At 38.4% G+C, this 23,440-nt stretch overlaps 1 protein-coding gene and 1 long non-coding RNA gene across 10 annotated transcripts in view; one reads left to right on the top strand and one right to left on the bottom strand.

The window, feature by feature from the left end:
* Positions 1-23,440, top strand: part of pum (pumilio) — a 190,843-nt gene that overhangs the window by 119,891 nt on the left and 47,512 nt on the right. The window lies entirely within an intron of this gene.
* Positions 17,796-18,961, bottom strand: LOC138928895 (uncharacterized). Of its 2 annotated transcripts, none has more exons than XR_011445307.1 (3): positions 18,697-18,961; positions 18,549-18,634; positions 17,796-17,864 (listed from the first exon to the last, which is right to left on the bottom strand). It is a non-coding gene; the product is annotated as an uncharacterized lncRNA (long non-coding RNA). The 2 variants fall into 2 exon arrangements; XR_011445308.1 differs by lacking the exon at positions 17,796-17,864 and adding an exon at positions 18,140-18,369.

Here is a 23,440-nt window from a genome sequence, read left to right as displayed (position 1 = left end):
ACCAATTTGTTTGTGGGGTTGCCATAGTCACATATGAATTTTTAAGTGCAAACATAATAAGCAGCTTAATGAACACACACATCGCACACCGAAACCCACGTGCACTCGGGAGATCCCTTTGCCTCCTCCCACCCCTTTTCTGGGAGGAAGGCAACCCTTTTTAAGGATGCGCAGCTTGTGTCATGAATTTAACACGTGTGCGTGTGCGTGAGATGGCAACAGAGGGAGATGGGAATAGATACAGACGGGGTCAAGATAGTAGTGAGATAGGAAAGTACTTTTAAAGAACATAAAAGAAAACATTAATATATCATAAATATTTATTAATTTATTTTCTATATTTGATATCCCTTAAACAAACATACAACTCACGCCATAATTTTAATTTCCATCTTTGAACTCTAATAAATTAACTTTTACTGTTTTGTGGAGATCCTAAATGTCACAAGGGGGCTTGTCCCAAACAACAGTTTTCACCCAACTTTATCATCGTTAACACTTTAAGGGCTCTACCTCTAGTCCCTCCCCTTAGCCCACCCTTCCATCTTGTCAGTCAGCGTTGAAAATACCACAAAGAACTGTCAAAGTCGTCGTCATCCTTCCACAAAACCCTCTTAAAGCCCCCAGCCCAAAAACCAGGCATCATCATCAGCAGCAGCAGCAGGAGCAGCAGCAGAAGCGGCTGTGGCTGCGGCAGGATTGTCATCATATCATTCCCCTGTCGTGGATGGATTTTTTTTTCCGAGTTGTTGTTTTGCTGGTCGTCCGTCCTGTCCCTTTGGTTCCTTTGTCCTTGCGTGTGTCCTGTCAGCAGCTCTGTTGTGCCTGTGTCTGTGACTCTGTTTATTTGCTGCTGCTGCCATTGGAGCTGTTGTTTTTGTTATTTTATGCTCGCACAATTTGCATTTTAATTATTTAAGAGAATTTTGATTAAAAAATATATACATATATATATAGCCACGAGACGGTGGGAGTACAAAAAGTTGTTGTTGTGTTGCTCTTTCTATTCGGGTAGGATAGTCCTGGGGTTTTCGGGTTCGATTTGAATTTCGATTAACATTTAAATCCAATTTTTGGGAAATGAAGGGTGGTTTTTGGAATAAATTTTGGGAAAAAGAACAATTTGGTTATGAAAAAAAAAATCTGTTAAGTTTGACGAACATTAATATTGAATAACATTTTTCATATATTTTTTTCTTTAATAAAAATCAACTTGGCTTAGTTTCCATAAAATAATAATATAAAAAACTTATTTAAACTTGTTTTAAAATGTTGTTTAAAAATTGAAAAGAAAGGGTATCCATACTTCACTTATAATATCTGCATAGTATTTGCCTATCAACCCGTAGGCCAAAGCTCTCCTTTGGGCTACTGCCGTCATTCCATCAGGATCAGCTTTTGAAGGATTAAGCCGATGCTAAGAGCTCGTTCCCCCTTGGAAGTCAAGTCCCCTTTTCGTTATGATGTTTTATGCATGTGACGTGGCCGCGTTAATTTTGACACTTTCATCAAATGCTCTCCTTTCATCACGGGAAATTTCCTTTCATTTGTTTTTTCTTCTTTACGTATTTAAATTTTTGAAGGGATTGGGGGAACAACATACAAAAAAAGTGTTGAAAATTGTGCCTTTCTTTTTGGATGGTTGAGCTCATTAGAGCAGAGAATCCCGCGAAGCAGGAGAAATAACATCGGCAACGACATGGACATATCACACGCGGTGCCCAATTTATGAGGCCCCCGAACATTACTCAAAGTGACAGGCTGACTCTACGGCTTTGGCCTGGTCTGGTTCTCTGAGTTCCTCCTTGGAGAATACCTGTCAAGTGGCAGCCAGTGCAACAATTTAGATACCGGAATATACAACCCTCTGCTCTCGCCCACACAATGAAAAAGTGGGAGTAGGGGGCGGAAAAAACAGGAAAATACAGAAGCAATAAACATTTTTACAGCCATAAATTCTTTTGAGGCACTCGCCCCGCTCTCGCTCTCCTCTCTCACTTACTAAATTCTTCATAAATTTCTTATTTTTATTACATTTTTGAACTTACGAAAATTTTGAAATGCTCTCAACTGGCACTCTTGCGTCGTTGTTATTTTTATTGTCGTTGTCTCTTGTTGCATCTGAAATAAATTTTTAATATCTAATTTTTTATTTCCCTTCTTTTCTTTGCAGGTAAGTTTTATCCATCAAACGGAGAGGAGAATTGAGAGCAAACTCCATCCACCGAAGCCTCACATGTGTAATGGTTTTTATTTTCGGTTTTTATTACACTATCAAATGCATTTACGGGGGGGAATCTACTTAGAAAGATTAGATTTGAATTTGGGCAACTTCCTTTTGCATTTTAATGTGTTTCCAGATATTTTTATTGATATTTCCTTGGATAAACAAAATAATCGAATACACATTTATGGCCTTAATAAGAATTTCAAGTCTTAATTACCATAAAGTGTTTATTCGTACTAAGTTATTAATGTTTATTGTGCGAGTAATTAAACAATGAGCTCAAGGCTGTAAAGCAACTTGTACTAAATATTGCCCCTTTTTACCTTATATTACACCATTAACGCACGGCTAATAAAAAATGTTTATAATTATAATTATTAACATACGACGTAAGAGTGCAGTCGAGGCTGGGTATTTTTGCCAATTTTTTGTACCCATGCCTGCAGGGTATTTTGATTTTGCCAACCAGTTTGGCCTTAGTCACAGGTATTTTTAAATGTGATTAAATCTAAAATGATTAAAGCATTTAAAATAATATAGAAATTCCCTGGGACAGGTTTCTTTTCTTTAAATTAAAATTTTTTTAGCAAATAAATTAAGCAAATTTTTAAAGGGTATTTAGGTTTCCCATTCAACACCTTGTTAATATTTTTTCAATATCCCTTCTTTTTTGTTTTGATTTTCCTTTGGCTTTTCAGTTCAGTTTTTCTGTATAATTAATGTCTACTTAAGTGAAATGACAGTCGGTCCGTCGTTCCGTATTTTCCTCAATGCTGCTGCTGCTGCCCACCTCCACCCTCCGCCTTCACTTATTATTTTCTAGTTTAATTACTCACTAAGCAGACGGAATAGATGGGGGAGAATGGGATGATGGCCAGAGCGAAATCGGGCGAGTGGTGCGCAGTCAACAGTGTCTGCTAAAAATATCTCATCACCGCACACACCTGCACGCCGGCCAGTTCGCTGCTCGTGCTCCTCGGGGCTGAGGTAAAAATGTATTTTTAATTTGGAAGAATATTTTCACAATTTTTTCCACTCTTCACGCTGCCGCTGCATATGTGTATTCATTTTTCCTGATATTTTGCTATAGAGAACATTTTTTGGATTTTTATTTCGGCCAATTCCTTTTTCTTCTGTTTAGATTTTGATGATAGAAAAATATTTTCTATTTGGCTTGCATGGCAGGCAATTTACACATTGTTGAAAATTACGAGATATATATATATTTGGAAAATGTCCGAGTGTGTGTATATTTACACACCGAGAGTCTGGAGAATTTTGAGGCTTTTTAATGACAAACAGAATGGAATTTGTAGTAATTGGATTTTATTTTGTAGAAAGGAAGTTCTTTAAAATAGAATTGCCTGAAATAAAACGATCTTATTTGGCCAATACATCCCGTTTCTAGTATTTATGCCGCATAAATTGACCTTTTGACCCTCCTCCCCCCTTTTGGTTTCCTCTGAACCTCGAAAGCTCTCAAGCTAACAAGCTAACATCTCATATTCATCGTTTTGTGGGGCTCAGCTGATAAATTGAATTAACCCAACCAAACAGAGGCAACGTTTTGAATTCAAATTGGTCGACATTGTTGTCGCTTGTCACCCATTCACCCACTCAAGGGTTAAATGGGGTATAAAGGGGACCGAGTCCGGGGACTGAGGGGATGAGAGATGGATACAGAGCTTCATCATTAGGCTACCCATTGATTTGCACTGGACAATTGTCAATTTTAATTGAATGCAGCTACCCCATGTCCACTGTCCTTCTGTGAGTTAATCAGCTTTTGGTCTGAGTGACTCAGTCACAGGTACAAGATATTTCAGTTGCAGGTAGTTTAAGTCTTTAATGATATTTAATTTCAAGTATACTTGAAAATGTTGCCTTTTAACTGTAGTAATTTACATTTAGTGTGGCCGTAGGTTGTATAGCTTGCTCAGGTACAGTTGTGTTCGTTATTATTTTAAAATAAATGCTTTATATTTTCAACGACATATTTTTATAAGTATTATGAATCTCTTTCTATCAAGTGCTGACATCATTTCCGTTTGCAGAAATGCAAAAAAACAAAAAAAATTCAATTAGTGTGGCCGTATGCCTTGGGTTGTGGTCAGTCCACGTATCCCCCTTCCCCTCTTTTTCTTTCAGTGGCCAGATCTTGTTTATTTTTTCTGTTTTGTGCCGCCTTAAATGGATTTTGATTGAGTTTAATTAAATTTTATTAGGTTTTGTCACCCTCTCCACATGGGTTGGAGAATGATGATGATGTGCGTCCGGTCTGAAAAGAGGGTGGTCAACCAAGGGGACCAGACAGAGAGCAAGTAAGAGGGATCTCTGGGATTCTGAAATCACAGCATTTGCTTTTGGCTTATTATTGTAAAGTGAACGGGCGTGATGCAGTCGAGTTTAAATGGGGGAATTCTTTGTTGGAAAGAGATGTGAGACTAAAAAGAGAGGGAGGAGGAGGGTTCGCCCACAACACTGTCGGAGATATATAAAATTTCACTCATTCAATTCAGATTCGTTTGTACGGTCCTCTTCGCGTTGCATTCACATCCATTTACGATGTGTTTATTGAGTCTTTGGTGGCTTTTGAATCTCCTCTTTCTAACCGCCTTAACCCCCTCTGTTTGTCACTCTTTTTTATTGAATTTTTCTTTATCGACAGTTTTTTGTTTAACAGCCAATGAAGTTGTCTTTGCTTTTTCTTGGCCATTTGAAATTGAATTGATGCATTGAACTGTCTTTTTATGGCTCTCAACACGGTTTCGTTTCTTTCATTTGCAACCTGCCAAAGCGGTTTAAGATCAAATATCTCCGTTAATATTTTTTAGAGCAAAATTTAAGGTGATGAAAATGTAGGAGTTTTGGCCTTGTTTTGGTGACCAGTTTGAGTTTAAACTAGTCTGCCTAATTAGCTGAAAAAACTGATTATTGGAAAGCATATTAAGGTTATATAAAGAGATTATTTTGGTAAAAAGAAGAAATGGAACAATAAATCCACAATACCATGAGTGATTAGGAGCTTCTTAAATAATATAATAACTAAATAACTCTATGAAAAACCTCAATTCACTGCCAAAAACCCCAAAGTATTCGACACTTAATACTCACTATCCTAAATCCATTCAATTTTATGAGTGATTCAGTACAAATCAGTCAACCAAATCAGGTAAACACTTTGTTATAATAAGCACTAAAAAAAGGACCCTCGTAGTCCTAGATGATATACGTTGTGTGGTGGGAAAGCAGAGGGTAATGTGAGAAAATACCTTTGTTTACGCTGCTGCTGGGTTTGGTGGCAATTCCATACAAATTTAAGCTCTTAAAGATGACATTTTGATCTGTTTTGATTTCCCCAGAGAGACAGAAAGAGAGAAACCGAGTCTGTGTGTCCTCTGTGTCCTTGCAGTCCTGTAACGTGATTTCTTTTTGGCAGGCTCTCTTATTCACCCTTGCGAACTTATTTTGGTTAACGTGTTTTTTATATATTTTTTGCAGTCAACCAGCATGGATATATATATATCTATATATGTTTGTCCCGAGTTTATTGCTTGTCTGTTTGGAGAAAGAGATGGCAAAGGGTCGCCATCGTCGTTGTCGTCTCGCATATCCTTAATACATAAAATATGTTTGATGGTTTCGCCATGCTCATATGTCAAAGGTTAGCGCACGTGCTCACGCTCCCAAAGCGTTTGTGTTGTGTTGGGTTGCAAAATCGAAATTTAATATATATATCCATCCACCGATATCTGTCTGAGTGTGTGTTTGTGTGTGGAATTAAAGTATCCGGCGAGGGTGGTCCAAGGAGTCCTTGCCAATGCATCGAGTGGCTGCTGAAGGATTACCCTGCTTTTGGTGGCACATCTCGTGAATATATTTCCCAGGGTTTTTCAGCTTTCTTTTTGTTTTTTTTTTTTTTTTTTTTTTTTGAAACACAAGAGTATCTTGTAAATGTTGAATTATTTATGACTGAGACTATGTGCCCTTTTCTGCCCTTTTCTGCCCTTTCCGCTCTGCTTTTTAAAAGATCGATTGATTATTTTGTCACAAAGCACCGACAACTTTCAATTAGCCTCCCGGTTGGGGGGCCCCAACATAATGACAATTGATTGCCATTGTCAGGCGATATCTCCTCGAAATCAATTATAGGCCCCTCTTCTATTTTCAACGTTCGTTTTTCCTCTTTTTTTTATCACCCACAAATGTCATGTAATTGTTTACCTTTTTTCCGGGGACAATTCCATAATTGAAGAGCTCTTCAGAGCTCTGGCATAGAAAGTTTTCGAGCAGGAAATCTCTGAGTGAAAATCTTTCAACAGCAAAAGTTAATTTCTGTATATTGTATTGAAGGAGGGTCGGTAGAGAGAGTGGAACGAAGTCGAGTGTTATTTCTGTGTGTGTAGCCGCAATTGACAAACATTGTTATCGCCACCATTCGTCGTACTCCTCTCGCCAGTTGAGTTTTCTTTATCTTTGCCGCAATGTCATCGCCAATTGCTGGGTAAACATATTTACCCAAACCAAACCAAACCACAGACAATTCGGTCTAGTACTATTTATGCGACAAAGAAAACAAGTTCTGGGTATTATACAGCACTAGATGCCTCACAAAATACACATAAAATATATGTATATAATGCAAATGAATCACAAAGTATATATTTGTATATTTATTAGATAAATATAACACCTTTTTCTTTGAATAGAAAGTGTTAAAAGTTCTAAAAATGAGTAAGGAAATTTCCCATTTCCTTTATTTTCTGTTTTAATATATTTAAAAAATTTTCCAGTAAGTTTAATTGCAGCCATAACAAGTCAGAGGACAGGCTAGCTTAACATTTTATCAGGCCACAGAAGCTATTTGCTATATTTGCAGTGAGATAAATCTGTGCGACTTTAAGTTGCCCCGCGTACGTACGTACACCTGACGTATCATATAACCATCCAGCTCCCGCCCTGGCTAGACGAGGGGAAATAAAGAAAGGGAGCTGTGTGTTACTGTGTGTGCTTGCACAGATTTTTCCTCTTTTTTCCACCAACCTGAACTGATTTGCTTGGCGCGATGCTGCAACTTTTTCTCGTGCGAACAAACCCCAAACCCCCAGAACCCTCGTCACATTAATGTCTCTATAGCTGTCAGTTTAGCCTTTCTGCCCGGGCAGGTGGTTTTTCCAGCGGGAAAAAGTGGGTAGTGGGTGGTGATGTGATGGGTGAAGTGCCTGGAGTTTGGGGTACCCTCATTCGAGGCGTGTCTGTGCTTATCAGTGAAAACATTTGGCCAACCTTCTCTCTGGCAGCGGCTGCGGCTACGGCTGTTTAACGGGTTGCCATTCTGGGGATAAGAGGAAACTTGGCTCGCTTCCTTTTTTTTTTACCCCCATTTTATTCTTTTCTATTCTTTTTTTTTCTGGGTAGTTAGGAGGTGCAAATGTGCGTAACTTGCCGCACTTTCAACACCTCTAGCAGCTTGAAAAAATAAATCAAAAAAAAAAATTTAGAAGAAAAGGGGATTCTAGAAGCCGTAGTTCATATACTCTAGCAGGTTACCATACGAGTTGGCATTATTTATGTAGAAAAAATGATTTTTCTGATATAATATCCTAATTTAGAAAGAATCTATAGATTGTTCAAGGTTTCATCTATATTGAAAGCTCTATTAAAATATTATTTAAAACCTGTTAACATAAACATTTTCAAAAGGTTTCCTCAGAGACTTTAAATGCTTATATTTTATATTGTAAAATCACCTAGAACTTCCTCAATATTTTCTGAACCTTCCTGAAAATACCCTCTTTAAGGGCATGGAAAATAATCTTGTTGCTAAAGGCAAAACTTTCAATCTGCTTGTAAGAGCCCCATGGGGCGTATGTGCAATTTTTGGCGATGTAAACTTTTTGGCATTAAATTGCCAGAGATTTTCTCTGCACTTTCCTTTTTGCTTTCCTTGCTTTTTTGTTTTTCCCTGGCACAACAATTAATCATCAAGTCGGCGCCCTGTATCAGTGGGCCGCCCCTTATTTTTTTCGGTCTTCTTGGTTCCTCTTCTCTCAGTGACAAACATGTGTCTTCGCCTTTGTCATGATTTCTCTCTACCCGGTATTTTTCGCTCACGCCTGACTAATCGTTAAACAATTGTTCAAACATTAAATGGCCACATAATCACATTAATTAGCATTTTCGCTGCGCATCGCTTGGGCATTCATTGTCGTTAGTTTCGGTGGCTAACAGCTAGTGTGTGTGCCAAAAATTAAAAATCTTATTGCTGCGGTTAGTTTTTCCTTTAGCATTTCCCCAGCTGTTTGATTAATTTGATGGGTGTGGCTGTCGGTATTTACTTGGCGATTTATATGCGATGTTATACGGAAAAAGCAAACAAAACGAAAGCCTAACTATTCACAGATGCAAGAGAGAAATTTAAGTTTGAATCTTGTATTTCTCATGTTTATTGAAACAGTTTGGGAAAACTAATTACTTTGATTTATGGCTCAAAAATGTTTATTTGAAGGTATTCAATAATAATTTTTGTGTTTTATTCAGAATTTATAACAGCTTTAATTACTAAAACATTAAATACATTTAAATCTACTATAATTTGGGCCATTTGCAGCTTAAACTAACACAACAAAAATATCCAATAAATTCATAGCATGTACAACATGTACAACGCTTAAATATAAATAACTACTATTTCTGCGTATTTACCAACTCTGCTCATACAAAATTCCGTTTGCCGACTTTTTGGTTCAGCAATTTTGTTTACACTTTGCCCGGATTTCCAAACAATATTTTCTGGCTATTCCATAGACGGTTTTTTTGTTTTTTCTCAGTCTCTGGGTTGCCTGAACCCAATCACTTTTGTTTACCAACGCGTAATTATTGTGTTGCTATTTGTTTACTACTTTCATATGCATAATTACAGATATAATTTCAATTTAATTGCAATTAAATTTTTGCGTAATTTGCGTTGAACAACAAACACACACAGACACAACTTGGAATAGGAGGAGGAGGCTGAAGTCTCACACAAATCAACAAATATTCAAACCATTACCTTCCAGCTCTCCTGCTAATGTTTGTAAATAGTTGCCCAAATCGTTTTTGTTTGCTCTTGAAAGATAAATTTGTGCAGAACTTATTTATGGGATACACAAGCAAGCAGGCAGGCAAATGGATTGATTCGAGTGGAGGAACAAGATTTGGTTTATTTCAAGGGGGCGAAGGCAGGGCACTTAATAAATTGTCCATCATTAAAAGTTTTAGGCACTTTAATTGTTACCAAAAACCCAAAATGCTAATGGAGTTGCCCTTATAAATCTGCGCCGCTAAGAGACTTTTATCTCGCGCGATCGCTGCGGCTAATTAACATGATTTATGCCACAAATAAAAGTCAGTCAGTTGTTTGTTTTTCTATATTTTGCACAACTTTCATGGTAGGAAAATTGAACATAATTTAACGCGCAATGCAAACACAGACATAGAGACTTTCTAACGTCTCCAACACAGGCAAAAAAGATTATAAATAATTGAAACATTTATTGCAGTCATGAGCAATTTTGTATCTAATTATAATTAAGCCAAGTCACCTCGCTCTCACTGTATCTGCATCTCTGCATCTGCATCAATCTCTCTGGTAGACTTCGCTCCTCTAATATATCATATAATGCCATAATAATTGTCATAAATTATGAGCGGCAAATGGCAACTGCTGTTGTTGTTCCCCCCGATTGGGCATTTTTCGAGACATTTACCATACTGCAGCTGTCATGCCTTTGCCTTTTTAATTCTTAAATATAAATAAATTTTGTCAAATACGTTTGAAATGTGAAATTATATTGCACATTGCACAGTTATTTCTCATAAGAAAGCTAATATAATCCGAAATTGATTAAATTCAGACTTGATGTCCTGACAAAACACATAAAAAAGCCAACTGTAGCAGTCAAAATCATTTCATTTAGTCCCTTTCGACAGTCTTTATTAATGGCCAGCATTATAACGCTGATGATTCCAAACAACATTACCTTTTCAGTTAATAACATTTTTATTTATTTTGCCAGCTCTCCTCCACTCCATTCTTCTCCTTCTCAATTCCATCTGTCATGTTTATTTATTCTTCCCAGATTTTCTGTGTTTTTTCGCTCATCTTTTCATTAGTTTTTGATGTTTTTGGTTGCCTTTTTATATGCTCTGTCTCTCTTGACCCTATTAATATGCTCCGAACGTGGCCGTATAAATTTTTCGTAATTTATTATTGTCTTGGCATTTCGTACAGTTAATCAGGCTCAGAGCAGCAGCAGCATCCACCGAGGAAGGCGAACATACATATAGCCAGAGCTACCTGAAAATGGCCAGATATAGATTGGGCCATAATTTATACGTACTAACAAATATATCCCAACATCTATATACACATGTTGTAAAACAGATGCCGTTGCCTGCGATTGCTTTGCAATTTGTTTCGGTGACTTTTTCCCTGGCATCAAATTGTTGGGGCCATGTCGCCTTTGCCGATGATGCCGTCGCTCCTCCTCCTCTCTGTGATGTGTTGCATGTGCAGCTTCATGTTCGACTGCAATTAATGTGGACACTTAATTAATCATAAAAATTGGCGAAAAGTGTTTACGGCTCATTTAAATTGACAAATGCTGTGTGGGCTGTGTTGGGTTCTGCTCTCTTCTGGCCATGTTTGTCTCTGCCATCTTTTCGCGTCTTGTTCTTGCATCATCATCTTCAAGCCAAAAATGATCTGACCTGATTAACATATTCTCTAGCCCTATAGCTCATAATCCTCGGCCCCCTTGGCAATTTCTCTTGCAAGTTATTCATAAGCAGTGCTCATAATTTCGTGATTATGATAACAAAACTCATTTATTTTCCATCTCGTTGTCAAGTCGCATCAGCACAAGCATCTCTGTAGCATCTCGTAAAGTCGCAAGAACAACGCCGACCATCTGGCCCCATGTCTTTTGCATACTAATTTGATGATTTTCGACGAGCTGACTGATGTCTGCCCGGGAGATGCTTATCACTGGATTAGGAGCTCATTGAGTGTGTGTGTGTGCTGCTGGGGTGTATATCATCTTTAACCGCTTTGCGTTTGTTATTTCGACAGAAACACCGAACCGCCTTGTTATTGGTATTCTAATCAGTTGCCACTGTGATGAGGGTTGTGTTGCAGCTTTTTCAGATTTTCATCTCAAAAGGATCCTAAGAAATTTGGAGCAAATTAAAAGGGTATTAGTAACGGAAAGAGGCTTAATGAGGTTAGAAAGGGAAATGAGGGTTTGGGGAAAGTAAAGTTGGTGTAACTTTAACTTCCGACTTTAATAAATATATAAATTCTGGAAATGCTGGTTATTATTAAAGAAAAAATCCATTCAAGCTAGTTAAAGCTTGATTAGCCCCCACATAAGTCCACCCTCATTCAGATATCATCTCTTATAGATTACTATTTCATCTCTCATGATCTTTTTCCTTTCTCCCTAATTATGCGATACAACATCAAAATAAACAAATTTCAACTGGAGCTTCTTCTTTGACTGTTGCTGTTGTTGTTGTTGTTGTCCTATAATGCGACGCACGTAGCGACCCCCTTTTTGCTCATTTCCACCCCCCAATGCCCTTGACAACCCAGGGTCGCACTAATTTTATGGCTTAATATACTCTCACCATGGGTGGTGGTGATTGTGTAACTATGAGGGAATGAAATGAAATGGCTTGGATGCTGGTTCTCCAGCGCAAAATTGGCACTCAACGTCACTGTTTCCCATTCTCCTCCCTCTTTGGAGCCTGTCACTCATTTGCTCGTTCCCTCACCCGCCTCCCCTCTGTATTTTTTCTCCATTTCCGCTGAAACCCCCCTTCGTTTTTCCACGCTTGTCCATTTCCCATTCATTGCGTAGAGCAAGAAAAAAAAGAGAGAAGAAAACGTGGAAAACATGAAGAAGAAAAATATTTGTCACGGCAGCTTGGAATTCTTAATTTTATTACACTTTTTTCTGGGGGAGAGTGGGAGGAAAGGGGGCGTGTCTAAGATGAGAGGATAGCCCTGTTTTTTTTCGCAATGCCTCCCCTTTTTAGCCCGGATTCCTGCATGCAAATTTGGTCTTGTCGGAAATGACATTTTCATGCGTAAATTGAAATGTGAGCGACGTGTTTGGGGATTTGTGTCCCAGTAGTATCGCTCTGTCTGGCCCATTTGTATGGAGAGCCGCCCCCGCACCAAAAGGGAAAATAAAAGCAAATTGTCATTGCTTTTAATTATTTTTTCATTAGGAGTTGGCCATGCCATCATCGTTCGTTGGATGCGGTACTTAAAAAGGGGCATTATTTTATTACCTCCCTCCTTTCGCTGGGGCTTTATTTTAAGGCAATGTCCATTTTCCTTTTGGCCAGGCTAATTACTGTTTAATTGAGTTATTCAATTATTTAATAATATCAGTATTTACTTTTTTAGGGGTCTTATAAGTTTATTTTCCTTACTAATTAACTTAATTTATCTTTCTTTCTACTTTCAGGTAAGTTGAAGTTCTATGAAAACTGAAAAACCAACAGCAGTAAGGCCACAGAATCATCAGGCAGCTAAGTTCCTTGAAAACCTCTTCTATATATATTTCCTATATGAACAAAAATCACTTGCTTGCTTCTTATTTATCAAACAGGCTCGTTTTTAATTATAACAAAACACAAAACTCGTCAACATTGCAGTTGGAAATTGTGTCAGGCTAAAAATGCTTTTGTCGTTGGCTTGTGTTTTTGTGTAGTTGTATATTTGCCCTGATAAGCGTAAAATTTCTATAACATTTCCTGTGTCGCCCGATAAAAACAATGAACAAAATGTGCCTTTGATAAGGCCAGAGGAAGGCCACTACTATACATACATATATATCTATATATACTGAGCTGAACATATTGCAAAGTTCTCACATCTGGAGGCATGAAACCCGCTTCGAGCCTGAGCTTGCATATTAGATTTTCCAGCCAAGAGAGATTCTTCACTTCACCCATATATAAAATATGCAGAACGGGGGTTGAAGGAACAACAGCATAAAGTGGCAAAGGAAGAAACTTTCCCAGACATTAGTTTGCCTGGGAAAATTGAATTTCCTGCTATTGACTTTGGGGGAAAACCCCGACAGCGGACAGCAGCAGCAGCAGGAACAGCACAACTTTCATATGAGCATAGGCAACTAGGGGAAAAAGGAGAAAAAAAAAAATTACAAAAATGTCAAAGCAGCAGAAAAAAAAAGTTCAAACTGAAAAGCAAAAAATTGCAAAACACAAATGGAGAACAAGCCACCGTCGATGTCTGGTACCGAGCGTGGATTCTTGCTTTATTTTTTTGGGTCTTTTTCATTTTGTGTTTTTGTTTTAGCCAGAGACGCCGCCAACATTCAATAAAAATTCAATTTGCAATTGAATTTGTTTTCACTCGATATCCCTTCCGCTTCCACTGTTGCCCTTCTGGGTTGCTCACTAGCTCTCTCCCTCTGACAGGCATTGCAACTTGGTAAACATTGCAAAAATCGCCAATAATATTATATGTTTTTTGCCCCACAACCAATTCACGATGCATTTGGATCCACAGCTCGTGTGTGTTAAGTTAGCTGAAAGGGGGCTCTTTCAAGTGATGAATTAATAGCAGGTCAGATAAAGGAGATTATAAATAATTTTTAAATATATTTCAGACTGATATTTATCCAAAATTATAACCGAGATTAGCCAGTATAATGAACTTTACATAATAAATATTTTGGAACCCCAGACAATCGTTTTTTCAAATATTTTATTCTTATTCTTTAACCTATATAGCACTTCAAACAATCTGTATTATTATTGTCATACTACCGAACCCTCCTGTAATCCATATTATTTCCTAAAGCTAAAGTCTCAACCCTTAACTATTATAATTTTCAGGCTGATCACGTTTATAGATCCCGAGATAATTCTAAAAATATTCCCACAATTGTATACCATTATCTAAGCACACATTATCCTTTTAATATTTATTTCATCAGTTATTGTTTACCTATTTTAGTTGCAACAAAACATTTGCAGTTTGCTTAAATTATAAATGGTTTTCGCCATATTTTGCAATGGTTAAAAAAAACCACAGCACACAGAGAGGTAAACTCAGAGGACGAGAAGCTTATCGTTTGCTGCCGGCTTTGCTGCGGTTTTTACCAGTTTCCGTTCTCGCGTGGCTTATCGATTAAATTCATATCATTGACACGTCATAAACAAAAAGTACACCGTGGGCGAGGCTGGAGAGATAAACTAAAAATAAATAAAAACGACAGCGAGCAGGGGAGAGTTTGTATATATGAGCCAGGATTTTGTGGTTGGAAAACCTTTTAGGCCAGGCCCAGCGAGCGACTAAGTGAATTAGCCCAGAGCGACAGCGATATAGGTAAACAAAGCGAAAATATGAAAAAGTAAAGGGAAAATAACATTAATAAATAGCTTTTTTTATAACAAACAGTGAACACAAGACAAACTTCTGGAAAAAATGGCAACCCTTTTTAGTCTGCATTTTTTTTTTATCAATATGCAAATGGCAGTTGGGGAACAAATAAAAAAAAAGGTGAGGACAAGAGCCAAAAGTGAGCAAAAGCCGCGCAAATTAAAGGCGAAAATGATGATAATGGAAGCCGTCGCCTTGTTTTTACTCCGCCTTCCATTTTGGCCTTCCTGAAAACACAGTCACGTTAAACGGAAATGGCAATGTCTAGACTGTGGACTTTTTGGACTCTAGTCCTAGTCCAGGGCACTCCGAGGGGGGTGAGCAACCGCAGAACAGTTTCCAACGGCACAAAAGGTTTCAGTTTCGGTTAGCCATTTTTTTGTACCCTCTTTTTTCTGTTGTTTTCCCTTGCTTTCCCTAAAAAATATAAAAAAAACAGAAGGTAAGGAGAGCAAACACCCTTTTGTGGAGTTTTAGGTTTTTTTCTGCCTGCAACTGAGAATCAGGCTCAGATACAGGCCCATCGTATGACAAACGCCAGAAATGATGCTTTGGAACGTGTCTGGGAATAAGAAAAAAACACTGTTCTAATAGAGCTTTTTCTTAGAGAAAATTAAAGGCCTTACCCAGGGGTTTACCCTTTAAAAGAATCTCTAAATGCTAAACAACATATTCCTTTAATTGAAATTTAGAAAAAATATTTATCATACGCCGTGTTGTCTCTATGAAAAATTTAATATTTATTTATCATAAATTTATTTTTTAATTTTCCTTTCAAAATAACTTCCATCCCTCTTTTTCGCCCAAGACTATCAACAACAGATAAATGCTTATTTTTTCAGTTTGATTTCCCAAGAAGGTAGACAATGTGAAAGCAGCAGGAGTGGTGGAAAATGGAAAATGGAAGGTGATTCTGGGTCTGAGCTTACGGTTAACATTTCTCAAGGCCTTTCGCATACACACACACACACACACGTTTCTGCCAACAAGAACAATAAAAAAGGAAAATACCTATGCAACCCAGTGACTTTCTCGTTCGTTCTCACTGCGTTTCGCATTTTATAAGCTGCACATTTCTCTTCATCTAAAGGCTAAAGAAAACCCACCTTTGGAAAAACCCATCGTGCACGCCTGTTGGCTGGCAACATTTGTTACGTTACGTCCCTCTAGCCGGCTGTGTGTCTGCTTGTTATATTTTCTCATTTCTTGGCCCACGTTCACCTCCTGGCAATTCCAGTTGTCAGTCTCCTTGTCCTGTACAACTCTCCCAACAGTTAGCTGTACTAGGTGCCCGCCATCCCGGTAGATATGCATATGACAGGTTACAGCACCAACACTGAGCGGAAAAGGTGGATTATTTACATTTTGTTTCATATTTTTAGTGAAGTTTTAGATTAAAATAATATGGTATTTAGTCTTGTTAACTAATTGGTTTATAACACTTACTTATAATATATTTTTGTATGTATTTACTGTAAAATACTTGTACTAAATTTTTCTCTTAGTGCAACCCTTATATTCAACGTGGACATTCACGTCATCGTCTTCACCGCTCGTGTTGCTGCTACCTACCTCCTTTTGATCCTGTTCTGTGTTTTCCCCATGCACCAGCTATAGCTCCCTATTCCCATTCCCTGTTCAGTTACTCATCCTGGCTGCTACGCCCTGCATCCTGCTTTCTGCATTCTGCATCCTGCTCCATCATCGTCCGCGTCCGTTGTCCTTGTCTGAGTTGTCTACTCAACGACTCATAATTTCACTTGAGCATCATAAATGCCAACAGTCGGCAGTTTTCTGTCTCTAGATCCCTGAACTCTCCCTCCTCGGCGTTTTCCCCAGGTTTTCACCCCGTTTTTCCATCCTGTTGGATCACAACAAACATTTGCCTAAACACCAGAACCAAAAGCAAACAGCGTCTGCGTGTGTACTCCACCAGATATGGCAAACATCGAAGCGATCCGATTGCAATTGCATTTTCTTTTTCCTTTTCCCTATTTTCCTTCGCTGTCTCTTCGTAACTTGCTTTTCCCGTTTGCTACCGTTGCTGCTGCTGCCTGAGTAAACAATCTGAAATCCCCTTGTGGATTTTACCCAATCTCTCTCCATGTTCTATCCATGTTTTCCTCGATATCTGGGCTTCCGTTGGTCCAGCCGTGACTTGGCTTTGTCCAAGCTTGGGAATTTAAGTGAAAATGCTAAGGGAAGAATGTAAGAAATTTATTTATTTTTATGTTAGTTATTCAATGAAAATATCATACATAATGCTTTTTAATTAAGGAATTAAAACCACTTAGTAATAAAGTCCTTTGCTTTAACCAAATCATGGTTAATTCCAACAAGGATTTCCCATCACTGCCCTGTTTCCTGGCAAACTTGGCCATCGGCAATTTAGCTGAATCGCACATGGCCAGCCAGTTTCTCCTCCTGGCAATCTCAGCCACGACCAATGGGTCCACAAAAAAAGAGGAAAAAATATAAGAAAAAGAGAAAAATGGGAAGCTGAACTTCGTTACCTGGCTCCAGTTTTTGTGTGGCAGGATTTGAAGGATGGAAGGGACAGGATGTTGCCCACCTCGCTGTTTGTCTAGCGTTATTTCACAGCGAACTTTAAAAATTTACACACACACATGCACTCAACAAAAATAGGATTATATAATTGAAATTAATTTAAATTTTTTCATATAAACTCATAGTTTATATTTAGATTTAAATTATTAATTAAAAGAAAAAGGATTTATGTTGATATGATGATATCCCTTTCCCAGAGATCTTATTTATTTCTTGCTGTGCAGGACAAATGTGAACCATTTTGTTGGCCGTACTTCATGTCCTTCTGGCCCCTTTGGGGTCCTTCCTGTCTGGGTTTTCGTTGATTCGTCCTCCTCCACTGCCCTTTCTCTTCTCGCTCTTCGTCCTCTTGCGCTCCTTTGGCGTTTTGTTCGCTGTTATTACTTACTCGCGCATCGTTAAAGTGACTTCCGGCAATGCTTTCCACGTGTGTGTGTGTGTGTGTTATGGTAATAGCACTTGCTGTGGGTATGTGTGTGTTTCAGTGTGTGTGTTTTTGTGCCTTCTTTTGGAGCATAGCATACATTACGGGGCTCGCTTCACTGTCTGCTGCCTGCTGCCTGCTAAATTATGCAGAGCCTTTGCCTTTTTGGCCCCGGACTCCTAGAAAAGGTGACGAAATATTACAATTTAACCTTCCCTTTTCCTTTTTTTTTATTTTTCTCTGGAGCTGTAGCTCGTGTGTGTATGAGCAAATTTCCGCTAACAAAATGATAGACCATGCTGGAAAAGTGAAATATGAGATTCTCTGACGGCACGACGAGCTCACTGGTTCGCTCTGGACTTAAATTTTTTAAAGTCCCCCAGTTGGGACGTACAGAGATATGGAACTATGTATGGCGTACACAATAAATAACACAAATTGATTGCGAGCCAGAAATTAATTGTCAATAACATTTATTTATATTGTATGTTTGCTTTGGGGCGATTTCCACTCACGCCATTTATTGTGTCTCGCTTTCGAAGTGCAAAGAGTGTGCCAGAAGTGAGATAAAAATGGCAGGACAACACCATCGAATGTGCCGCATTTTATTTATGTCAATTGAATGGATTGTTTCGATTGCTGCAACTCCTTTTTCGAACAATAAAATCTTGTCAACTGGAAATCCTGACCAATTGGGGAGTTTTTGAAGTATTTTATTAGTGTAAAGGTTATGCAAAGTGATTGATTTTGGGAAATATGGTATCTAAGTTGATTTATAAAATTCTCAAAACTAAATTAAACTTATAAATGAAAAAAGGACTTAATTTTAATATTTCTCTCAACAGATATTTCAAAAGACTTACAAGATTTTTAAGCTCTGCTCATATTTGTGTAAAAGAACGTTCTTTCTTTTTGGTCCTTCGAGCCTGATGGTCAGTTTCCTTAAACCCTAATTAAAATAGACACAGATACTTTTAAAAAGCCAAAAAAATATATAAAATATGCAGATACTTTTCGGGACTGCAGTCTCCAGACCTTTTGGGAAGCAAAAAACGCTTGCATACTTCGGAGAGCCACTTGAGAAAGCGCGACCAACAAGAACTGGAAACAATTAAAACTACAAGGGGGGCGGCGGCAGACCAGTGGCGAGACAAAAATGTCTAGGCGTGGCAGCGAAAAGTTTGCCAAACACCCAGGAAAGTGAGATACAAGAGAGAGACTGTGAGCAGGGGAAATGCAAGTGGGAGTTGTCGCGGTAACAACTGCAAGTGACTTCCTCGCCGCTGAATAAAAAAGTTCAAAAAATTCGTGTGACAAATAAGCAAAAGTTGCTGCGACGAACGAGAGACAGGAAGAAATGCTAAGCGGAAGAGGAGGAGGAGGCGCCTGCCTACTTTAGGCAGATGGAAGGGGAAGGAGAGATATAGGGGGGGGGCGGCAGGACACTTTGCACTGCAATTTGCACTTCATTGCCAGCAGCGGCAGCCGCGGGAGCGTTGAAGCGTTTTGGTCTCCTTCACAAAGCACTTTGTAAATTTTTTAAGTGCCACGGGAAAAAGAAGAGGAAAAACTGTGAAAAAGTACCCGGTAACAGAGCAGAAATTTTCCCGCTCTCTCTTTTTGAGCGAAAAGTGTCGTCTGCGGAAATTGCTTTGTTGTAAAACTGTGCGGGAGCATAAAAAGCAATAGAAATGGCGGCCATAACAGGGAAAAATGGAAACGGGAAACTGTCAAAGAGCACTGTAGAGGAGATGCACCAGCTCCTAATGCAGATTCCATGGCATTCCTTTTTGGGCTCCGCCCAATTTTAATTAGGTTGAAAATGCCTCGAAGTGAATCAAAAATGTCCCTTTTGGCCGGGCATTAAATTTACCAATTAAAATTTTGCTCGTTAGTTGCCGCATTCCGATGTTCTTTTGGGTAAAAGTTGTGCAACAACCGCATAATTTCATTTCCACAAACAACATGAAAACCGCAACATGTCCACTTGCAGCAACAATGAAAAAGTATTACACGAGGGGTTAAATATAAAAAAAACGAGGCAAAAATAAATTACAACAGCGTTAAAAAACGCTTGAAAACCGCAGGAAAACATGTCAACATAAAGGGCATAACCACCGTGGCACTGCCGGCCATGAATTTATTGTTGTTCCTTTGGCATTTATGACCAAATCGCATTCTCCAAATTGATATTCTAAACGCGTAAAAATTTATATACATATATTTGTGGCAAACACATACATTGTGCATTTATGTATATCTTTTATGTGGCGGCCACTGATTCTGCACTCTGGGGTGGCTTTTCTTCTACATTTTTTTTTTTTGTATGTGTTTTTGTTGTGTGTGTGGAAAATGGGGCACTGAAAATGTTTGGCGGACATTAAAAATAAATGTTGCATACTTTGCGGTGCCCGCCGCATATATAGCATAACATCAAAAATGGCTCGGCGGCGGCGGCATCTCTTTTCTCGAGTTGAATTTTTATGGCCCAAAATTTGTGAGTGGGCTAAATGGGCTGTTCTTGGCCACGCCCACTTGTTACCCTGATTGCAATTGCCAAGCGGATATTGCCAAAAAAAGAGAAAGAGAATTTTCAAGTGAACATTTTCCAGTCATTTTAAGATTGACAGCGATTTTCATGTGAGCGATATGGCTATCTTACTAGGAAATCTTGAGACATTACAGACAGGAAGCCATAAAGATACACAATGACATTTTTTTCACAATGTAAAATCATTTGAGATTTTGGGAGAATGATTTAATAAATCAAATTTAGAGCTTGATTATTGTACTATAAGAATCATTTTGTTTGTACGTCTGTTTAGTTCTATTTTGCTAATAAATATATCTTGTAAAATATGTATTATGTATGTAATGCATTTAAGTTCCCAAATCAACCAAAACTAAATCATTCTTTTGCTTAGTCAGCTGCTTTATTATGTCGTATTTATATGACCAAATATCAACAAAGTATTTAAGCTAGAAAACATTGTATTCTCAAGAGCACCAAATTGCCCCATTTGTTGATTTTTTAATCCCTAGAAAAATAATGAAACAAATTGCATTTTTGTAATTTGCTTATTTGTTGTCGCCGCTGCTAGAAAAGCATTTTTTCCGCTGCAGCAAATCTGTTTGCGTATATCAAATGAAGGCTAAATGTGTTTTAATTGGACAGAAATGGGCTCAGCTATGCAGAAGCAGAAGCAGCAGCAGCTAAATCAGCAACAGCAACAACAACTGACACAGACCAACAACTGACCAGAGAGAGATGATTTCAATAAATCCGCAACTGAAGACGGCAGGCGGCAAACATGAAATTGTTTTATAAATAGGGCCCAGCAGCAGCATCGGCAGCGGCAGCTGTTTTGCCTCTGCGACAGTTTTCTACCCTTCGCCAACCCCTTTTGCAAAAATTATGACATTCTTGTTTGCACAAATTGCAATTTTTATTTCGCCACGCTCTAGTAAAAGTGTTGACAGATTTTCAATTATCCTAGCCCCGGGGGGTGGTGATGCGACCTCCATTCGCTTCCATCATCCATCCTGTGATGACTCATTGCCTGCAGACGCAGACTGGCCAACGGCATCACCATCATCGTCATCATCATCATCATGGTCACACTCAATTAGACTCTCATTCTTGGGGTCCGTTTACGAGTCCGTAACAAATCGTAAGCATATTTGGCAGAAGGAATTGAGGGAGCAGGAGGTGGTATAGGAGGTGGTGTAGGAGCGACTTTGAATGTTATGCCCCAAAAAATACTTTTAATTCCACAACAATAAACACTCAAAATCGCATTACGAATAAAAGTTTTTCCTGTCCGTTAATACCCTGAAAATGAGAGAGGAGTATAGCATGGGAATATCATGTTATACAAATTTGGGATTTTTAAAGGTTTTTAAGTTTCATGATGAATAAAGTAAAGAGAAAGGATAATAATACAATAAACATATTCTTTTTAAATCATGTTCTTATTAGAATATTCGTTATATATTTTTTTTATAACAATACTAATTAGAGTTCCCATTTAAAAGACTAAAATTAAGAAAGAGTATTACCCACTTCGTTTTCTCTTTAAAACTTCCCTTTCGTAAAAGGCATGGACTATAGAATGCAACATCAATCAAATTTGGCTTTCAAGTCGCGTACGCGGCAATTTGTTTGTATAGAAAATGTTGAGACTTTTCCTCCACCACCCACACTCTTCCGCCTCCTTACCTCTTCCTCCATGGCCACCTATGTATGTATATTGCCATTTGTTGTATAACTTTTAATGTATTTTGGGCACGTCTAACCGCACTCCAAAAAGAAAGAGGCTGGGGGTTACGATGATGCCATGGATATGCCCATTGATATCGGCAGAAGGCGTCGACATCCTCATCATCATCATCAGCGTCATCATCCTCATCACGATGGGCGTCGATATCAACACCCTTTCTCCCCTCGACTGCTGCGGTTATGTTTTGGGCTGCTGCCTGCTTGCTCCTATTACTTGTAATAATATTTTAGCAATTTTATTTGTTGTCATGTCACATATGCCAGCGCCATGTCAGGGTAAGCGTCCTCTGCCTAAAGGATCTTCTCTTTTGCATCCCCTAGCAACCCCGTTTGGGTCTCCCCCTTTAAAGCCAAAACAAATTTGCATTTTTATGCCAGGACATGTCTAGGACAAGGCTCCTTTGGCCCTGGCAGCTGTCGAAGAGAAATTGATTTGATGCAAATTAATGACAGCTTCTTGTCAATTTCATCAAGTTGAGTTTTTGGGGCGAAGAGAAACGAATTTTTACTACTCTTTATTTGATATAGAGATTATGATGGGTAAAATTATTAAAGTAAATAAGTTTTAAAGATATTTAGTAAGCATTTTAGATAGAATTTATATTGTACTTAAGTTAAACTAATAAGAAAGTAGCAGAAGTAAAGTCAAATATAATTTATAGAGTACACAAAACTCTTTTCACTGGACCTCTATCAACTTCCCCTTCCGATCCTGGCTTGTCTCTTTTTTTATAGATTTATGCAAATTTTGTAATGGATTTTTAAGTAGGCCTTTAAATTAGGCAAAAGAAAGCAATTTATTTAAATGATTTCGACAAGGGAACACCAAGCGAGCGAGTTGCTGTGTTGTCCTTGTCCCTAACTGCTGTTCGTCCTTTCCTTGGCCATTTATTGTTGTATGTAAAATTAATCAAAATTTAATTTGTCTTCTCATTCTAGGTAAGTCCCCTCTTTCGCAACACAATCGATCTTGAACAACAAACCTCCCAAGTTTCGGGGTTTCCTGGAAAAAAAAGGACATGACCAAAGTGAAGCCGCAGAAGAGTCTGCATAATTATTTTCCAATTCAATCAGGGGCTTTGGGCTTTAAGCTGCCAGAAGCAGCACAGAATATATATATATATAGAAAGGCCGAGTGGCTAAGCCATATTGAGCGGGATTAGGCGCTAACTGCTAAAATGTGATTACATTCTAGAGCCACAAAATGTCTGCCATAAATTAATCAAGTGCGGGGGAAAATCCTCAAACAGAATGAGTGGCCGGTTCTTCCGGTTTTCGTTTTCGCTTCGAAATCGTAGCCACTGAAATGGGCATTAAATAAAGTGATTTTTGTAGGAGAAAATACAAAACAGGAACACGCACCACCCAGGGCTCATCAAGGATGCGCGTTAAATTCTCTCGCTTCCTTGGCATCATTTTTTAAGCCACAAATGGCATTTAATTCACTTTCAACGCTTTTGGACTTGAGCCTGCCAC

Source organism: Drosophila kikkawai, chromosome 3R, assembly GCF_030179895.1.
Source record: "Drosophila kikkawai strain 14028-0561.14 chromosome 3R, DkikHiC1v2, whole genome shotgun sequence".
Classification (NCBI taxonomy): domain Eukaryota; kingdom Metazoa; phylum Arthropoda; class Insecta; order Diptera; family Drosophilidae; genus Drosophila; species Drosophila kikkawai.
Note: the sequence above shows the minus strand (reverse complement) of the source record. Positions and strands in the feature narration are given on the sequence as shown.